Source organism: Lissotriton vulgaris, unplaced genomic scaffold, assembly GCF_964263255.1.
Source record: "Lissotriton vulgaris unplaced genomic scaffold, aLisVul1.2 SCAFFOLD_2441, whole genome shotgun sequence".
In the NCBI taxonomy this organism is placed as follows: domain Eukaryota; kingdom Metazoa; phylum Chordata; class Amphibia; order Caudata; family Salamandridae; genus Lissotriton; species Lissotriton vulgaris.
Genome location: NW_028250788.1, coordinates 192,015 through 211,556, shown reverse-complemented (window position 1 = coordinate 211,556; position 19,542 = coordinate 192,015). Strand labels below are relative to the sequence as shown.

The 19,542-nt window shown below is 49.2% G+C and overlaps 1 protein-coding gene across 1 annotated transcript in view; it reads right to left on the bottom strand.

The window, feature by feature from the left end:
• The window catches only part of LOC147663114 (uncharacterized), a 104,445-nt gene that overhangs the window by 5,816 nt on the left and 79,087 nt on the right, over window positions 1–19,542 (bottom strand). The gene's annotated exons all lie outside the window — the stretch shown is intronic.

The window sequence follows — 19,542 nt, the reverse complement described above, 5'->3', positions numbered from 1 at the left end:
CGTGAAGTTTTGCCCACTCTGGTCCAAAAAACTCCATGCAAAACGGAGTTTTTTTCTCCAGCGGTTCGCCAACGGTAAAGTGGTGAGCACTTGTCAGAAAATATAATGCGCTAGACCTCCTACTGGAGAGATTTCTCATTGCAGGAGGTCACAGCAGGTTGCGACCACTCGAGTGTTAAAATCTGCCATTCTCGTTGATGAAGCTACCATTCGATTAGAATATCAATTAGAGCGGCAGAAAGCAGCATCGCCCTCTGACACGACGCGTAGTGCTGTTCGTGCTGTTTGTGCTGATTTTACAGTGGGGGTTAAACTCCTGGCACTAAAAATCTGTGAGTGCAGTGCAACTTAACAAACTCTGCCACTTGTAGAAGTCTGCAGAGTGCGGCGGAGTTTCCCTGGCGCTTTTTGGAGCAAACTGCACCAAGGCATTATCAAAACATGACAGATATCCTGTCTGCCTTATTATAATTGCTATAGGATGCAATGCATCTTTAATGGGGCGGGCAGGATACCTGTCACATTTGTGATGGAATAAACCATCTGCTGAAATCTAAATCAGGCCTTTGGTGTACATTGCGTCCGGTGTGGCTAGCTGGGCTTGACGGATCTTGTGGTTTGTAGGTCTCTCACTGCTTTGAGGTCACCGCCAGGCAGACCTTCTGTCAGCTGTGCCCTGTGAGGATCTTCCTTCCAGGCTGGACCTCCATCAGCTGCACCTCGTGCAGATCTTCCTTCCAATCAGGGGCTTCAGTTAGCTGTGCCCTGTGCAGATCTTCCTTCAGGCAGGACCTCTGTTAGCTGCATCTTGTGCAGATCTTACTTCCAGGCAGGGGCTTCTGTCAGCTGCGCCCTGTGCAGATCTTCCTGCCCAGCTGGACTTCTGTCAGCTGTGCCCTGTGCAGATCTTCCTTCCAGGCTGTACTTCTGTCAGCTGTGCCTCGTGCAGATCTTCCTTCCGGGCAGTACTTCTGTCAGCTGTGCCCTGTGCAGATCTTCCTTCGAGACAGGACTTCTGTCAGCTGAGTTTTGTGCAGATCTTAATTTCAGTCAGGACCTCTGTCAGCTGCGCCTTGTGCAGATTTTCCTTCCAGGTAGGGCTTCGGTCAGCTGCACCTTGTGTAGATCTTTTCCAGACAGGGGCTTCTTTCATCAATGATCAGTTCAAACGTCAGAAGAGGTAGAACTGGTCCAGGTCATCTTCTTTATTACAGTTCTACTGGTCAAGCCACAGACCTCGTGCTCTGAGAGGACAGAGAGTCTGGATTTTCTGAGCTCCGTGGAACATGAATACAGTTCTACCGCATCCAGCACATACTACAAGACTCCAAGAGTCAACGCTACAAGTGCTGCTCCAAGGTTTAATTCAACCACTGTATCTGAACATGCCCTGGCAAATGCCAACTAGAGAATAAACATCCTGCCTGCACCAACAGAGTGCAGAAAGCTTTTCAAGAATATCGAGGTACCTTGACTTTCTCGGTCTGTCGTAACTGAAGATGTTAAACCTTGGTAACATCAATCCCCTTTGGACAAGGTCCTCCATTTTGCTATCAGAATGTAACTCATCCTGCGCCGACACAAATCCTCTAGTCCGTATTGCATGAAGCTGGGTGGTTCTCACCCAAAAGAAGGCCCTCCACAAATTGCTGACATTTCTTACACCCCCTGGACAGCCGTGGCAACACACAGACTAACTACACCCCCTCAGGGATCACCAGTCCATCTGATAGGATCAAGACTCAGATCTTTCAACCTTCTCTGTTACCGTCTTTAGAACGGCCTGTCTCTGGGATTCGTGGAAGCTCCACACTCTGAGCTCAGAGTTGCTTTGTAAAACCATCTCATGAGAGTGGAAGAAAAGCGCACTGCACAGAAGTGTAAATAAATCTACTATTATCGTTCCATGTACCGTTGTCCTACTGCTGTTGTTTTGACATGGATGTTTTGCCGTCTATCACAGCAGCTTCTTCATTTAAAATCTTACTCAGTTTGTTTTGCATCATACCTACTTACCTATGTACTGTTTCTGACACTACGACATCTCTGGCTGGCATGCTGTGCTGTCTGTTGCTACATAAATAGGAAGTAGATTGCTACTGCAGGGAGAGTGCAGTGTCCTTTCAGTCAGATGCACTTGATTGAGATAAAAGGTACCATGTTTGTTAGAAAAGCTGCAACTATTAGAATAATAACATACCAAAAGCAACACATATAATGCAATACCAGACCAGGTACTAGAAAAGCGTGACGCAAACAATGCAATAACACTGGCTAGGCACTAGGAAAACATGATGCAAACAATGCAATAACACAGGCCAGGCATTAGGAGAATCTGGTTCAAACAATGCAATAACACAGGTCAGGCACAAGGAGAATCTGATGTAAACACTGCAATATCACAGGCCAGGCACGAGGAGAATCTGATGTAAAAAATGCAATAACACAAGCCAGGCGTTGGGAGAATCTGACGCAAACAATGCAATAACACGGGCCAGACTCTAGGAGAATCTGATGTACACAATGCAATAACACAGGCCAGGCATGAGGAAAATCTGACGCAAACAATGCAATAACACAGGCAAGACACTAGGAGAATCTGATCTAACAATGCAATAACACAGGCCAGGCACGAGGAGAATCTGACGCAAACAATGCAATAACACAAGCCGGGCACGAGGAGAATCTGATGTAAACAATGCAATTACAAAGGCCAGGCTGGGCGGAGCTAGCTCGCAACCAAGATGGCTGCTTGAGCCGTGAGCTCCCCCGTCTCGTGTAATTATCCTACATCAATCCTGCGTGCTATTCCACTATCAGCTGCCCTGACTCGATGGACCGAGCCCCAGGACTGCAGTGGTCCACGAACGGTATGGGTCCGGATCCCGCCCCCCCTTCACGCTGAGCGAGCCGCGTGGGCCTGCGACGCCGGCTGCAGCGGGAGCTGCAGCGGAGGAATTAACTGCAAGGGGCGGATGCTCTGACAAGGCCGCTGTACAGCAGCGGCTGTCGATCCCGCGTTTGGCGGGAAACGTGACGAGCGATAACCCGCCTCTTGAGATCATGAGTCAGCCCGGGTGGTGTGTGGACTGAGGAGCGGTGCAGGAGGCGGCGCTACCAGGCGGGGAGGTGAGCACGCATCAGTGAGGCCTTCAGAGCGGCCTCTGGCGCGGAGGCTGAGCTCGGGGCCGCGAGCGCCAACACCGTGACTGCGGGGGGCAGAGTGTGCTGTGTAGCGGCAGAGGTCGATTCCGCGGTCGGCAGGAAAAGTAAGGAGCGAGTGCCCCCCTTGCTGTTGGAGACCGCGCGTCTGCCCGGGTAGAGCGTGGTCCCGAGGAGCGGCTCGGGAGATGGCGGAACCAGGCGGGGAGGTGAGCGCGGCCCAGTGGGGCCTAAAGAGCAGCCCCCAGTGGGGACTGGGCCCGGGCCTTGAGAGCCAACACAGAGACGGAGGGGGGCAGTGTGTGCGGCCGGGAGAGGCCCCCACGGTGTACTGTGCCCCGGTGATGGGCTGGACTGGGATCCCCCTTGTGGGGGGCTCCTCGGCACCCTTCCCCCAACGGCAATTAGGAGCAGAGGTGCCCGCTGCAGGAGAGGAGGTGCAGTGGGGGAGGTGGCCATAGAGCAGTACGGCGGAGGAGAAGGACACATCAGCTATGCGAGGAGGCAGGACTACATTGGGATGCGGAGGCCCCTCTAGACTCTAATCGGCTCCCCCAGCCTCCAGAGTGAACAGTTGGAAGTGCTGCCAGCAGGGTTGAGGCACGTAGGGGTGCGACAGCTGGGGCTACACAGTGCCGGAAGCTGGTCGCCTCTCCTCACAGGCACAGAGGCGCCCAGGGACCCTGCACTGCTGCCTTTGAGAGTATCCTAGCACAGACTGAAGAGGGTCTAGAGCGAGGCGAATGATGGGCCAGATTAAAAAGTTGTGGTGGCTCTGACTGTAACCCAGGTGATCCGCAAAGCTACAAGCTCCCCTGAGGGACAAGGCACGCTGTATCTGTGTGGTTGCCTGTGGTGCTCGCCAAATTTCTGCGCAAAGGCTTACCACGGAGTGGGAGCTGCGGCAACCCTGGCACTTGGACACTAAGGCCCTTACTATACCCGCTGTGATAGGGGGACACACAGCGACAACAAGATGGGATGGACGGACCGGAACCAGCCTAAGCTGATGTTTGACCCGAAGAGGCCCAAGACTGGCGAGACCACACCGGGAAGAGGGCCTCGGAGAGTTGGAACCTATCGAAGAGCCCCCGCAGCAGGATATCCACAGCCTTTTGCTCGCCATGGAGAAGAGCCTGCATGGGGGGGATTGCATCCTTGGGATCCAAGATGGACGTGCTCGCCTATCGAATAGACCGCATGGCGGAGAGGCTCGATAAACAGGCGGAACGAATAGACATGTCCAAACGACCCGAGACTCGGAGCACAAACAGCTGGGCAGAGTGATTTTACAGGACAAGACGGAGGATTTAGAGGCCCACTCTCAGAGATGCAATCTCCGTAGTAGGGGTCTCCCGGAAACCACGCAAACCGGGAATATGGAGGTGTTTGTGGAAAGCCTACTGAAGAAGATACTAGGGGGCACAGCCTTCTCTGGAATGTTTGTGGTTTAGAGGGCCCACCGATCTCTGGGCTCGAGGCCGAAACCTGGGGTGCCTCATAGACCTATAATTGCGAAGTTGCTAGATTACAGAGAACGTGACGTGGCGCTGAAGCTCGCCAGAGAGAAACAGCCGCTACATTACGAGAGGTCGGAGATCTCATTGTTCCCAGATTTTACGGCAAAAGTTCAGGAAGCAAGGAGGCAGTTTGTAACGTTGAAACGACAGATGCGTGAGTTGGGAACTGACTCTGCGATGTTGTACCCTGAGAAGCTGCAGGTCAACAGACAGGGGAAGTCTATGATTTTCACTGACCCTAAGGCGCTCCAGAAGGCCCTCAGAGAATGGCGCAAGGACATGCGGTTCTCCCTGAACAGAGAGCTACAGGACGAAGCAGCGGGAGGCCCCCTGGATGAACAGGACTAACTAAGATGCACAGCTGCAGGTGGCTGAGTATGTGTTCTGACTGTTGGACGTCCCGGGGTGGTGGTGCTAAAGAGTAGGTGGAATGATCTGGCCCTTGTGTGCCCTTTTCCTGAGGTTGCCCTTAAATGGCTTTGTGTTGCGGGATGGGGGGGTTGAGGGGATGGGAGGGGTGAAGTTCAGCCTGATTCTCAATGGGTTATGGTCCTGAAGTACATTGTGTCACAAAGTTATGATAAACATTCACACAATGAGGTGGGCCTATGTGCAAGTATATTAATTATGAGTCAATGGAGGAGGAGGGGCCCTGTGGATAAAGGAGTTAGAGCTACCGCAGAATGTATGGTCCCGTAGGAGTGTGCATGGCGCATACTTGGTTCAGGGGTACACATATGCAAGATGCTGTTACAGGCGAACTATACTTGATATGAGACGGGATGGGTGGTCACTAGGCATAGTACTGTACTGTGATTTTTCTGCTGGCTACCTACGTCCCCGTGTGAATTACACTTTTCTACATTTTTGTTTGCTGTTATTGGGGATGTGGAGGGGAGAGTGTGTGGTTTTGCAGGGGTGGGGGATTTCAGCAGGCTATTTGGGGTAGGGCAGGCATGGGAGGGCGAAGGATAGGGGAGTTGCAGCACTTTCGAGTGCCACTTGAACAGGTGTGGGACACTGTCCTGTTGTTTGGTGGTTTTTGTTTTTTGGCACAGATGTGGCAAGGCATGGCGGGATCGTATACGTCCAGGACACATCGCTGGAGCCCATACACCGCCCGCTTACATACAGATGGCACCAATCGGGGAGCCCCCAATACACTGACGCTGATGACCTGGAATGTCAGAGGTCTCAATGACCATCGTACGGTCAGGAAGGTCCTACAATATCATTCCAGACATAGAGGTGATGTTGCGCACTTACAGGAGATGCACCTCCACCCAGGCAGTCCTATATTATGATCCAGGGGTTTAATGGGTAATGTACACACTGCGGGATTCACATCACATGCTAGGGAGGTTCTGACGTGGATTAACCCTAAAGCACCACTGATGTTGACACCACTGGAGACAGACAGGGAGGGACGGTACACTATCTCGAAATGCTGTGGGAAAGGCATGGAGATCTGTATAGTTAATACCTACTGCCCTAACTACGACCACCCTGCCTTTTATTCAGATCTGACAGATAAGGTTCTGGCGAGCTCGGGGGGCTACGTCCTTTGGGGGCGCGATTTTAATATAACAAGACAACCCAATATAGACAGATTGGACGGCCCTGATAGACGGCCCTCGGCTTCTGCTAGGGCGCTAGAGGCATCAATGACACGACTGGACCTGAGAGACATGTGGAGATACTGATACCCAACTCAGGGAGGCTATACTCACTACTCAGCACCACATAATATACATACTAGGATTGACTATTGGCTAGCCACTACTCACTTAACTCACAATATGCAGGGTTGCACGATATTGCCATGCATATATACGGACCATTCACCTCTGTTGTTGACAATTTCCACACCTAAGAAGCGCCTTACACCATTTGCTTGGCGCTTCCCTCCTTATTCCCTGCTGGACGACTCCTTTAAGGAGGAGCTGGCCGCGTCCCTCGAGCTGTTTTTTTACACCTACGTGGGTACAGTCAACTCATTCCATACAGTCTGGGAGGCCTTTAAGGCATATATGAGGGGGGTCGCCAATTCCAAAAATGCTGGGGTGCTCAAATTGATCCGGGGTCGGCTGGAGACCCTGGAGAAAAAGCTTAAAGAGCTGGCGGCTCGGCACCTAACAGACTGTAGTGATGCCCTCACGAAGGAACTTGCCCGAACACTGCGCGAATTTCACGAAGAGGTGGACTCTAAAGTAAAACACCTGGGAAAGTACGCCATTGTGAGAACCTATGGTGGGTGGAGCGCACCGGGTCGGTTCCGGCGCAGTTAGCCAAACAATGCAGGAACAGAGTAGTGATACCGGACATGAGGTCCTCACCGACAGACGACCTGCTCTCTGAGAATCAGGTAGCAGAAAAGCTCTGTGAGTATTACGCAGCTCTGTATGCCTCCCGAGGGCCCGCCCCGGAGGAATGCATACTAGATTATCTTTCCCACATTGAGTTGCCTTGGCTGTCTAACCTACACTGGGAATTTTTGGTTCGTCCGATTGAGCGAGAGGAAGTCGTATGGGCTCTGTCTCCTTCTATAAGGCATTTGCGGACCTTTTGATACCTCAGTTGCTCTCGCTGTTTGAGGACATAGCGGACTCCGGAGCAATGCCGCCCACTAGGAGCGAGGCAATACTAGTTGCCAATCTTAAACCGGGGAAACCCCCGGGAGATTGCGCCTCGTACCGACCGCTGTCGTTACTGAACGTCGATGTGAAGATATTCGCCAAGTTGATAGCAAACCGTCTCAGTCCCATGGTTAACTTGATGGTTGCCCCTGTACAGGCAGGCTTCGTGCCCAGTAGCAACCTCAATTATAATCTCAGGACGGTGTTCGCAGCTCTCCAACATCGCGCCCGGAGGTCCCTGCAGTAGCAGTATTTTTAGATAGCGAAAAGGCCTTCGACTCTGTCGAGTGGCCTTTCATGAGACAGGTCTTAAGCCGAATGGGTGTGGGTGCGCCGTTCCTTCAGCTTTTACCGACACGGTACACTTCACCCACGGCCCGCATCCTGATTGGGACGTTGACCACAGACCCTATACAAATAAGCAGGGGCACGAGACAAGGATGCTCAATATCCCCTATACTTTATGCACTCACGGCCGAGCCTCTTTCATGCGCCCTACGGGGATACCACAGGCACAGGGGCATACGATTCCCCACATACAATCTGATTGTGTCCACGTATGCGAACGATACCTTCTTATTTGTTCGGGACCCGGAGACGCACCTTTCTGCGGTGCTACGCGAGGTGCTCTTTTTCAGATCTCTTTCGGGTATCCATATGAATTGGAACAAATCTATTATGTTCCCACTAAGACTAGCTACGAGGAGGGTAGTTCCGGAATACCCACTTCAGTGGACTACTGAAGCGGTGTGATACCTAGGGATTTGTCTGCATACGAACTCGGAGGTAGTACTGAGGGATAACTACGGCGTGGTCATCTCCAAACTGGAGGATGATATTGAAAAGTGGATCGCTCCGCCATTGTCACTGATGGGACAGGTCTCTCATAAAAATTATGGTATTACCTCGCTGCCTGTTCCTGTTTAGCAATATTCTTATGGTGCTGTCCAATTCATTTTTCCAGCAACTACACTCGTTAATGATTTGTCTGGCTTGTGCCGGGACACAGCCCAGGGTGGCACGGAAAATTCTCACTCGGCCGTATGCGGAGGGCGGCCTGAATGCCCCGAACCTGGAACTTTATTATCGGGCTGCACAAAACGCGCATGCCTACCACTAGATCCATGGCCAGCGGACATCGCGCATATACACATAGAAACTATTGTTGCAGCCCCTGTCCCCCTCCCTGCGTTTCGGTCCTGACCTCGGATCGCCGTACTGGTATTCTAGACTTGCTGAATACGGCCACACACGCTTGGCGCCATATGATGGACGTACAGGCTTGCAGCCTGTTTTATGCCCCGGAGGCTCCCCTTGCCTGGTGCTCTTGGCTGGCCCCATGTAGGGACAAGGGGGTGCTGGCTGCGATGGGTTCATTGAATATACACAATATGGGGGATCTTTTCTCGTAAGGCACCGCACTCTCATGGTAAGAGTTTGAGACGGGGGACGTCCCCATCCGCTGTTGCCGTGTTTTCAGTTCCACAGGGTGACGCATGCACTTAAGGAACTTATAGGGGAGGATATGACAGAGCCCCGGGTGGTTACGGCATTAGCTTACATTATTAACGCTAAGTCCCCCGCTAAATTGGTAACCAATCTGTATTGCATTGCCCTCTCAGAAAGGACGGTGGAATATGCTAAACCTCGCTTGGCATGGCAGAGCGACTTGGCTATATACCTGACAGACGTGAAATGGCAATACTGCTGCTCAAGCACGAAGCGAATATCACTCAACGGCCGTCACAGGTTGATACATTTTAACTTCCTAAACAGGGTTTACCCCGGAAAGACTTCACAGATACGGTCTGCGAGAGAGCCCTCACTGTGATTGATGTAGAGCGCGGGTGGCGGATTTCCTACATGTGGCATGGTCTTGCCCGGGGATCTCATCCTTTTGGTGCAAGGTATATGAGGAAGTGAATAGGGTCACTGATTTAACTCTGTCTCCGGATCCCCTGTTGGCTATTCTGGGTTACTCTAAACATGTCCAGAAGGATCGTAGAAGGCTGGTTGATATGGCCTTCCTCCTAGCCAGAAGGTTGTAGCGCTCTCTTGGGTACGAGGCCATGTACTGACACTGTCACAATGGACTAACGAAATGATATATTGCAGCACGCAAACCGAACTATACAGCGAAATGTTGCCCCAACGCAACAGACATAAGAACGTTTGGTCACTGTTTCTAGACAAGAGGCCCACACAGGACACTTCAGATGAGGAAGGTGCAGACACATATACACGGGTTGAGGTTTTAACTGGGGACACACAATTCCTTTCGAGGAGGAACTACACCAAGCGCTCCATACGCCATGTGGACAGGCTGCATACTTGAGGATTGACTGTGCAGGCCCCGGGTAGGGTCCAACGACCGAGATGCTCTGACCTCTGTGGGTCTTTCATTGCCATGCTATGATGGTCTACACTCTTACTGTGTTTATGCAATGGGTGTTATCTGTTGAAGGTTTGCTTTGATACTCAAACGATGTATGCATTATCCAATGTCACGATTTGATGCCAATGTCTTCTGTTCCTGTTTATTTTCTGAAATGCCAATAAATAAATGTACAACAACAAAAAAAAACAAAGGCCAGGCGTTGGGAGAATCTGACGGAAACAATGCTAATAGCACGGGCCAGGCACAAGGAGAATATTTCACAAACAATGCAATAACACAGGCCAAGCACGAGGAGAATCTGATGCAAACAATGCAATAACACAGGCCAGGCAAGAGGAGAATCTTATGTACTCCTACAGCCCCTAATCGTGATCACTGAAAGGACCCTGGGGTGTGAGATCCATCCCCACAGCAGGGGTGCCTTCGCGATTGGAGCCCTCGGCTGACTGTGGACTCCGAGATCGGGGAGTGTGCACCGGAACCGGCTCTCTGCGGGGCCCCGCCCCTTCGGGAGTAGCTGTGCACAAAAGCGTCGATTCCACATTCAGCGCTCACATCAGAGGTAATGATTCAAAGAATGATACACGCAGCGCCAAGGTTCTGAACCAGCACTTTCCTCTACCTCCCTCTACTTCCAATGGGTCGCACGATGTAACCTGCAACTTTGTCTTTATTTGTTTCAATCGAACTCCAGAGACGGCAAAGCGCTCTGCACAAAGGTACGTTTGGATTTGTTTATTTACTACCTCTCTTGAATGTCTCCCTTTCATGTAACTAAGCATTTTCCACGTTGGCAGTGGCACAAAATGACTGGGTTCATAAACTACAACCCCAACCACTGACCGGTACTAAGCAGGGTAATAGCTTTGTTTTTGACCTGTGCCCCCCAAAACGGAAATAGTACTTGACTACTCTTCTTGACCTTATCATCCTAACTGAAATAGGACTTATCTCCTCACCCCCAGGATAGGAAGCGAAACAGGACAACACTCTATCTCATATCTCATGGAAACAAACAGAGGACTACATAGACATTCTGTAGCTCTCCTATAAAGTCGGCCATCTTCAGCTACCGACCTCACCTCCTGTACATATTAGATCATAACCTCAGTGCATTCCCCCCTATTTTGGCTCAACCTATCCCTGCTGGTATTCAGGAATGCCCGTACTTTAGATTGACTCAACCACTTCCATATCGCTATTACATTAGCCCCTATTCAACACTGACCCCAGATCCCCCCACTTTTGGTTCAACCTATCCCTGCTGGTATTCAAGAATGCCCATATTATAGACTGACTCAACCACTTCCACATCCCTATTACATTTGCCCCGACTCAACACCTACCCCAGCCAGCCTTGACTCTCTAGCCTACACCACAACACACACCACAACAGACTCCCCTCACCTACACCACAGCTCAAAGCATGGAATACAGTCACTCACACCTACAAAATCATTTACCGCCCCAAACTCACTAAAAAATCTGCCAAACGCTTCAAGCACAACTTTTTAAAATCTCACCCAGAAACGCCTTTGCTGACCCATATTTCTCACTACACAATGGGATCACGACCAGCGATATAAACGTAGAGCTCAATGGAGAGAAGCCTTCTTAGTCTTATTCTCGATTTCCTCCAGTAGGAAATCCGCACATGGTCTAATGATCTACACTGCACCATCACAACTCTTCCATGCGACTGCAACCATCACCATTTACAACAATGGAACTATTCTCATTCAGTCCACGGACCGTAGTCTATACCTATTTGATAACATCTTCCCGATTATTAAAGAGCATGTATCTAACCCACCGACTTCCACCCAACAGACCCTCACACCTAGCACCCCAGACACCACAACTCCTACCCCCTATTCCACCCTCCCACCCCTTACCCTCCTGCCACAAATGAGCTCTGAGCCTTACACCTCCCTCAACCAGTCGACCCTACCCTGCAACACACGTCTCCGCTCTTCACCTAACCCTCACATACTTCCAACTTGCACGACCGTAACAACAAACTCACCCCTTACCCAATCTGTTATATCCCCCACAACGACCATAGCCCCCACACCTCTAGTCCCTCCTCCTCCGTCACCATCCTTCCCCCTACCTCCGCCCAGTCTCACAACAACACCTTCTTCCTCCCCCAACCCAGTAATGAACCTACTCATTTACCAACTATACAAGTTGTTCCCCCACCGGTTCCAATCAGAGATCTCTTCCCCTCTAACAGCTCTCCCACCTTAACTCTCTCTTCCTCTACTCCTTCCTTATTCCACTTGGTCACCTCAAACTCTGAACCCTCCCATCCCAATCAACACCCTTGTGTTCACCAGGTGGTGTATAAAAACTCTCCCCACCACGACCACTCAATGATCGTCCCACCACCCTCTAACCCTCCTTAGAACATATCCCATCCCCTATTACTCCTCCCACCCTCCCTACCAAACGCAACCACTACCCAGTTAGCTGCAACTACAACTCTCTTAATCACACACGCTACACCCTCTCATACATTTCCACTAACTCATACACCAGAGCATACTACACTCCAGGACACTTCCATCACACCCCTTCTCCCACCACCAATCACTCCAACTACCCATACATCCATGCCTACGCTATGCCTAACCCTCTCCTCATCACCCCCCCTTCTCCCTCCTCGCCTTCATCAGATCTCACACCGAACCGAGCCAAACCCCCTCAACTCACACCTTAGTCCAACTCCACTACCATTCCAAACACCACTTTGGACACTCTTCTCCAAATTTAAGATGAACTGCATACCTTCAAAGAGTTGATCTCGAATCAACCCAGGCACCCCACACCCCCCAAAACCCTCCCACCCAACAAGCCCACTACCCTTCCTCTACTTCCACACAAACATAATCCTCCTTACTGGACCTCAATTCCCTCCCGTAATTCTGCCACTCTGCATCAATCCACTCTTGGCATACGACATACGCTCCCTCCTGCACTCTTATGATCCCACTCTCACGACCCACATAGTCCCCACACACCTTCCCATCCCTACTATCCACCCCAACCCTCACAGGTCCTTCACACAAAACGACAGAGGTATTGTTGCCAATAATCTTAAAAAAGTCACACTCACTCTAGACCCCTCCTCCTCCCTTGTCACTCCCCGGCTTAAATGCACACCCCTGAACAGTAGATTGGCCCCCAGACACGCATCAGACATTGCCGACCTCATTATCGCACATGACCTAGACCTGACCATACTCACCAAAACCTGGTTGACAGAATCTTCCTTGCCACTCAGTGACATTCTAGTACCCCTAATTATCACTTCATCAGACTGGATAGGAGTGGCAAGACAGGGGGGGAATCGCATGTATTCACCGGCGCAACCTCTCAGTAATTAGAGCCATATCCCCTATATTCTCCTCCTGTGAACACTTCTGCCTCGACATCAACAGTGTTGGCAATCCTGTATGCTCCCTACATATTATCTACCACCCACCAGGGGACAACCTCACCGTACAGAAATCTTTCACCTACTCGAAGATGACAATATTAATATCCTGTTTCTCACGGAAACATGGTTGGACGAATACTCAGACCCCAACATCATTCAGGCCCTACCCCCCGGCTACTCCCTCTCCAGACTGGATAGGAAGGATGGCAGAGGCGGGGGTATTGCCATTGCTACTAAAGCTCCTCTAGAATGCACCCTCTCTCCTATCTCGGTTGACCATAGTGAAGCTGGCTCTTTTACCATCACTACTGGACCGAACCACTCTATCTCAGGTATCCTCGTGTACCGTCCCCCTGGAAGGCTCTATGATTTTACTCCTACTCTTATGGAAGCCTTAACCCATCTAGCACTTAGAAAAACACGAATATTAGTGCTAGGCGACTTAAATGTCCATTTTGACGACCCCCTCGATAAGGAAGCGGTAGACATCAAATCCGAGTTACTCTCCCTACAACTAGAGTTAAAAAATAACGATCCATCACACCAACAAGGACATTTATTGGACCCTGTATTTGGGAACTGGAAGGGAGTTCAGACCCTATCTCCCCAGCCAGTACCCTGGTCTGATCATTTCATTATCCCTATACAACTCCAACTAGATGGAACTGAGCATCACAAACAAAGCTCACAGCGATATAAACGCAGGAAATGGAAAAACTTCTCTATAGACTCTTTCACAAAAATTCTCCAAGACGCGGGGCCTCCTAGAGGATCCGACTGTGAGACAGCATATGAACACCTACAAGAATGCATCACGAAAGCTCTGGACATTACTGCCCCTAATCGCACTGTAACTAACGCCACGAGGACTATAAAAACGGCCCCGTGGTTCAGTCAGGAACTCCAGCTTGCCAAAACTGCTTGTAAAAAGCTCAAAAGAGAATGGCGTCACAACTTCTGCCCTGAAATCAAAGCCCGGTATAAAGCAGCGCAAAAAAAATATAATAAAAAGATACGCGGGTTCAAAGCATCTCACTATAATAATCGGATCTTGGAAGCTGAAAACTCCTCGAAGAAGCTCTTCCAGATTTTCAAGGAAATCTCAATAATCGACTCCAATTCCACTTCCCATAATGACTCAGTAGAAACCTGTAATAAAATTGCTAAGTTTTTCTCTGACAAAATCACGAACATATATGCTAATTTCTCTAGCAACATAAAACCTGGTACTCACTTTGCAGAGAGTGAAGACCATATACGTACACAATCCTGCCTATGTGTTTTTTCCGTTCCTCCCGCTGAAATCCTTGTGAAAACCTGCAAAAGCATCAAATCCGGCTCTCCACGAGATCCCGCTCCACCTAAAATTTTAGCAGCCAGCCTTTTGGTCTTAGAGCCCCACTTCAGACATATGCTCCAAACATCTTTTTCCACTGCCTGTTTACCTGCAGAATGGAAGAAAGATATAGTGCTCCCCATCAAAAAAAAAACAACATGAGTCAGGACATATTGGAGAACCTACGCCCAATCTCCCTGCTACCCTATCTAGCAAAACTAGCAGAGAAAGTAGCCAATGTCCAACTAATGGCCCATCTTGAAGCCCAAAATGCCTTTCACACATCGCAGTCGGGCTTCAGACCGAGCTTCTCCACAGAGACAGCACTCCTGAGAGCAACTGAAACTCTGCAGGAAGGAGCCGACGAGGGCAAGACCATGGCTCTCATCATGCTGGACCTCAGCGCCGCGTTTGACACTGTAGCACACTCCATCTTGCTACAGTGTCTAAACAGAGCGGGGTCACCAAAGAGGCTCTGGGATGGCTGAAGGCCTTCCTTACCAACAGGAGTTTTCAGGTCCAGAGAGGGACTTTCCTCTCGGACAGCATGACATTAGAACAGGGGGTACCTCAGGGCTCTGCCCTGAGTCCCACCCTGTTCAACCTGTACATGGCACCATTGGCAGAGGTGGTCCAATCGTTCGGCGTAGAGCTTGTCTCTTACACCGATGATACTCAACTTCTGATCTCCCTGTCTCAAGCTCTCTCCTCCGAGGCCGACAATTTTAAATCCTGCATGAGCAAGCTTGCAGCTTGGATGACCGAACACTGCCTCAAATTAAATGGCACAAAAACTGAGGTACTAATAATAGGAGGAAAAGACACAAAATGGACTAAAGACTGGTGGCCTACCTGTCTGGGACCCTTACCAATTCCCAGTCAGGAAGCTAAGAACTTGGGTGTCTGGATAGACAACAAGCTCTCCTATGACAGCCATGTCAAAAAAACAGTAGGTAAGTGCTTTGGAGTCATGAAAACCCTTAATCGCACCCTGGACTTGCTTCCTCTAAACTCCAGACGCACCATGACTCAGGCACTCATTACCTCCCGAATAGACTATGGCAACGTACTGCTGCTGGGCACTTCTGAAAAAAACATCAGAAGATTACAAGTCTTGCAAAACTCAGCCGCACGCCTAGTGCTAAGACTCCCCCGCAGAGCTCCTTCCAGACCTTCCCTGGCCACCCTCCACTGGCTACCCATTAGCAAGAGGATACTATTCAAAGCACTCCTCTGGTGCCACAGGAGTATTCATCAAAAAGCCCCCTCCTACATGTCCGATCTAGCTTTACCGTACGAGCCCAACAGATCCCTTCGTTCCAAGGGAATGGGTCTGCTTAAAACATCGCTCCCAAAAAAAGCTAAAATGGGAGGTAGGTCCTTCCACACTCTTGCAGCTAAGAAGTGGAATACCCTCCCCATGAACATCAGACTAGATATAAATGAGGCTTCCTTCAGAAAATTGTTGAAAACCTATCTTTTCACTCTCTAGCTGCCTGTTTTCTGTCTCCGCCCTCCTAAGACTCTCTCTCCACAGCTCGGGGACACGCCGGGAGGCGTCACCAGGCGCTTTACAAACCCCTTTAATAATAATAATAATTTACTGAACACCTCATGGACATGATCACAACGAATTCTGGACGGCAACACACACAAATATTCCTTGCCGATTTCAACCTCCACTGTAAGGATCACAACGACTCTGTGGTCATTAGTCTCAAAAACTTCCTCAGCGCTCTAGACCTCACCCAAATTTGCAACAGCCCTACTCACAATAAAGGCTCTATCCTGGATCAAATCAATTCCAAAGACGACTCCATTCAACTCGAGTCAATCCAACCCTGTTACTGGTATGACCACCACATTATCACATTCTTCATCAATGAAAACGTAAAATCTAACCCGGTCCAACCCACTAAACCAAATATCTGGAAGCGAGACCTGAAGAAACTCAATCTCAACTCATTACCTTCTCCCAGCTACAATCTTCTCCTACCTGCGCCTCAGACGTACAGGTTCTCACCGACCACTACCTCAAGTCGATGACCTCCATTATCAACGAGGGTACCCCCCTTCAATTAAAGAGAGTTTCCTCTAAAAACATTAAACCATGGTACGACGGGCTGCTTAACGAAGACAGACGAGCTATGAGATTGGCGGAACGCAATTGGAGATCAGTCCCTTCGGCTATGCACCTCAAAACACTAAAGAAAAAAAGAAACGCTTACTTTAGAAAAATCAAATGCTCGAAAGCAGATTGCTTTAGCCACCAGCTTGACCAAGCGAGAAACCGACCAAAAAAACTGTTTGAGCTTATCAAAACTCAATCCAAGGATGAACCTCAACGACTACAAAAAAATTCTTGCACACTACCAACCTATGAAGAATTCGCCACTTTCTTTAATCTAAAGACAGACAACATCAAGAAAGACCTCCTCACTGATCTAAGCCTACACTCTAGCCCACACAGCAAAACGCCCCTCAATCTAAAAAACAATGCTACATGATCTTCCTTCGAAACTTACTCGGAAAAATATATAGGCAAGGATCTCAGCACATTGAAGCCCTCCAATCACCTCACTGATCCTCTACCCGCAACCGCTGAAAAAGACTAAATCCCACTGCTCCTTCCGCTCTGGACCAAAATCATTAATAGCTCACTTCAACAAGCATGCATCCCGGACTCCCTCAAAGTGGGATAAGTATCGCCCATACTAAAGAAACCCACAGCAGACCCCACAGATCTGAACAACTTTCGCCCTATCTCCAATATCCCTACCCTTGCCAAATTGTTAGAAAAATGTGTACACATCCAACTGACAAAACACATCGAGCACTTTGACCTCCTCAAATCACACCAATAAGGCTTCCGATCAAGCCACAGTACGGAATCAGCAGTGACACACATAATTGATGACGCGCTTCGAATTCTTGATCAGAACGGTACTTGCCTCCTCATCCTACTCTACCTCTCATCAGCCTTTGATACGGTCAAACACTAGAACTTACTCGATCTGCTGAGTCTCAAAATGGGTCTATCAGGGACAGTACTCAAGTGGTTTACCTTCTTTCTACATAATCGGACTCAGAAATTTAAGATTAACAATACTATGTCCACACCCCTTCCAGTAACACTAGGTGTTCCACAAGGATCCTCCCTATCCCAAACATTGTTCAACCTAGTCATGGCACCACTCACTGCACTACTTCAAGCATCTAATGTGCAATTTCACATGTATGCATATGATACCCAACTCTACCTTAAAATACACACCCCTGAAGACATCAAACTACTCAACACAACGCTTAGGAACACACAGACTTGGCTGGCAGAGAATCATCTCAAACTTAGCGCTCTAAAAACAGAATTCCTCCTAATAGCACCTCCCACCAAAGTCCACATCACTCAAGCTTGGCTGAATCATCTCACTGCATTCAACGTGCAACCAACCATTGTGGACTCAGCAAAATCTTTAGGCATAACCCTCGACTGCAATCTCAATATGTAGCATCATATCAGCATTGCAACGAAGGGGGATGTATGTCGTTACAACGCATACTTTTACTCCGCATACCATTACAACGCGGTTTTTACAACGCATACCATTACAACGCATAGCGCTTTGAGGTGCTGGATAGTGGTAAGTATAATTTACTATTCTAACTCCAGTCCCCGTGGACCCTAGGGAAGGTGTTGGATAGTAAATTAAACTTACCTCTTATCCTAGAGCGCCCCCCAGCGCAATGCGTTGTAATGTCATGCGTTGTAATGCCTGCGTTGTAATGGTAGTGCGGAGTAAAAGTTGCGTTGTAACGGGTGTATACCAACGAAGGGAGCTAATTTCCAAATCAACACATTGAGGAAGCTGAAACCCTTCCTTCCAGCCAATGACTTCAGGACTACAGTACAAGCCCTAATTATCCCTCGAGTGGATTATGGAGGTGTCGCCCTCTGTGGCCTCCCTACATCGACAACCGCACCCCTAGGAGCCTCTATTAATGCTGCAGTGAGACTCATCACTGGCTCAAAAAAACACTCTCACATCCCTCCCGACCGAAAATCCTTGAACTGGCTGCCATAAGAAGCTAGAATACACCTGAAAATCGCATGCATGACACACAAGGCTATACACCACAACTCACCCAGTTACCTCGCTCGGAAACTGACAACCTTGGGTGGCTCAAGAACCACAAGAAACCTAGAAAATCTTCTTTTGAAACCTCAAAGATTCCACAAGAAAAATACATATAAACGCTCCTTCTCAGGGATGGCGCCCAGGATCTGGAACGCCCTCCCTCCAGAAATCAGACTTATCTCATCCACGGTATCCTTCAAAAAAATCACTCCTCTTAGCTAAACTCACCTGAATATAGACTAAAGAAATCTCCGTAAGGATCTTGTTTGCGCTCTATAAAACTTTGCAAATAAATAAATAAAATAAATAAAATAAATAAACGATGCAATAACACAGGCCAGGCATTGGGAGAATCTGACGCAAACAATGCAATAACAGGTCAGACACTAGGTGAATCTGATGCAAACAATGCAATAACACAGGCCAGGCACTAGGAGAATCTGATGTAAACAACGCAATAACACAGGCCAGGCATGAGGAGAATCTGATGTAAACAATGCAATAACACAGGCCAGGCGTTGGGAGAATCTGACGCAAACAATGCAATAACATAGGCCGGGCACGAGGAGAATCTGATTTAAACAATGCAATAACACAGGCCAGGCACGAGGAGAATCTGATGTAAACAATGCAATAACACAGGCCAGACGTTGGGAGAATCTGACGCAAACAATGCAATAACATAGGCCGGGCACGAGGAGAATCTGATGTAAACAATGCAATAACACAGGCCAGGCTTTGGGAGAATCTGACGCAAGCAATGCTAATAACACAGGCCAGGTACAAGGAGAATCCGACGCAAACAATGCAATAACACAGGCCAGGCGTTGGGAGAATCTGGCGCAAACAATGCAATAACACGGGCCAGACACTTGGAGAATCTGATGTAAACAATGCAATAACACAGGCCAG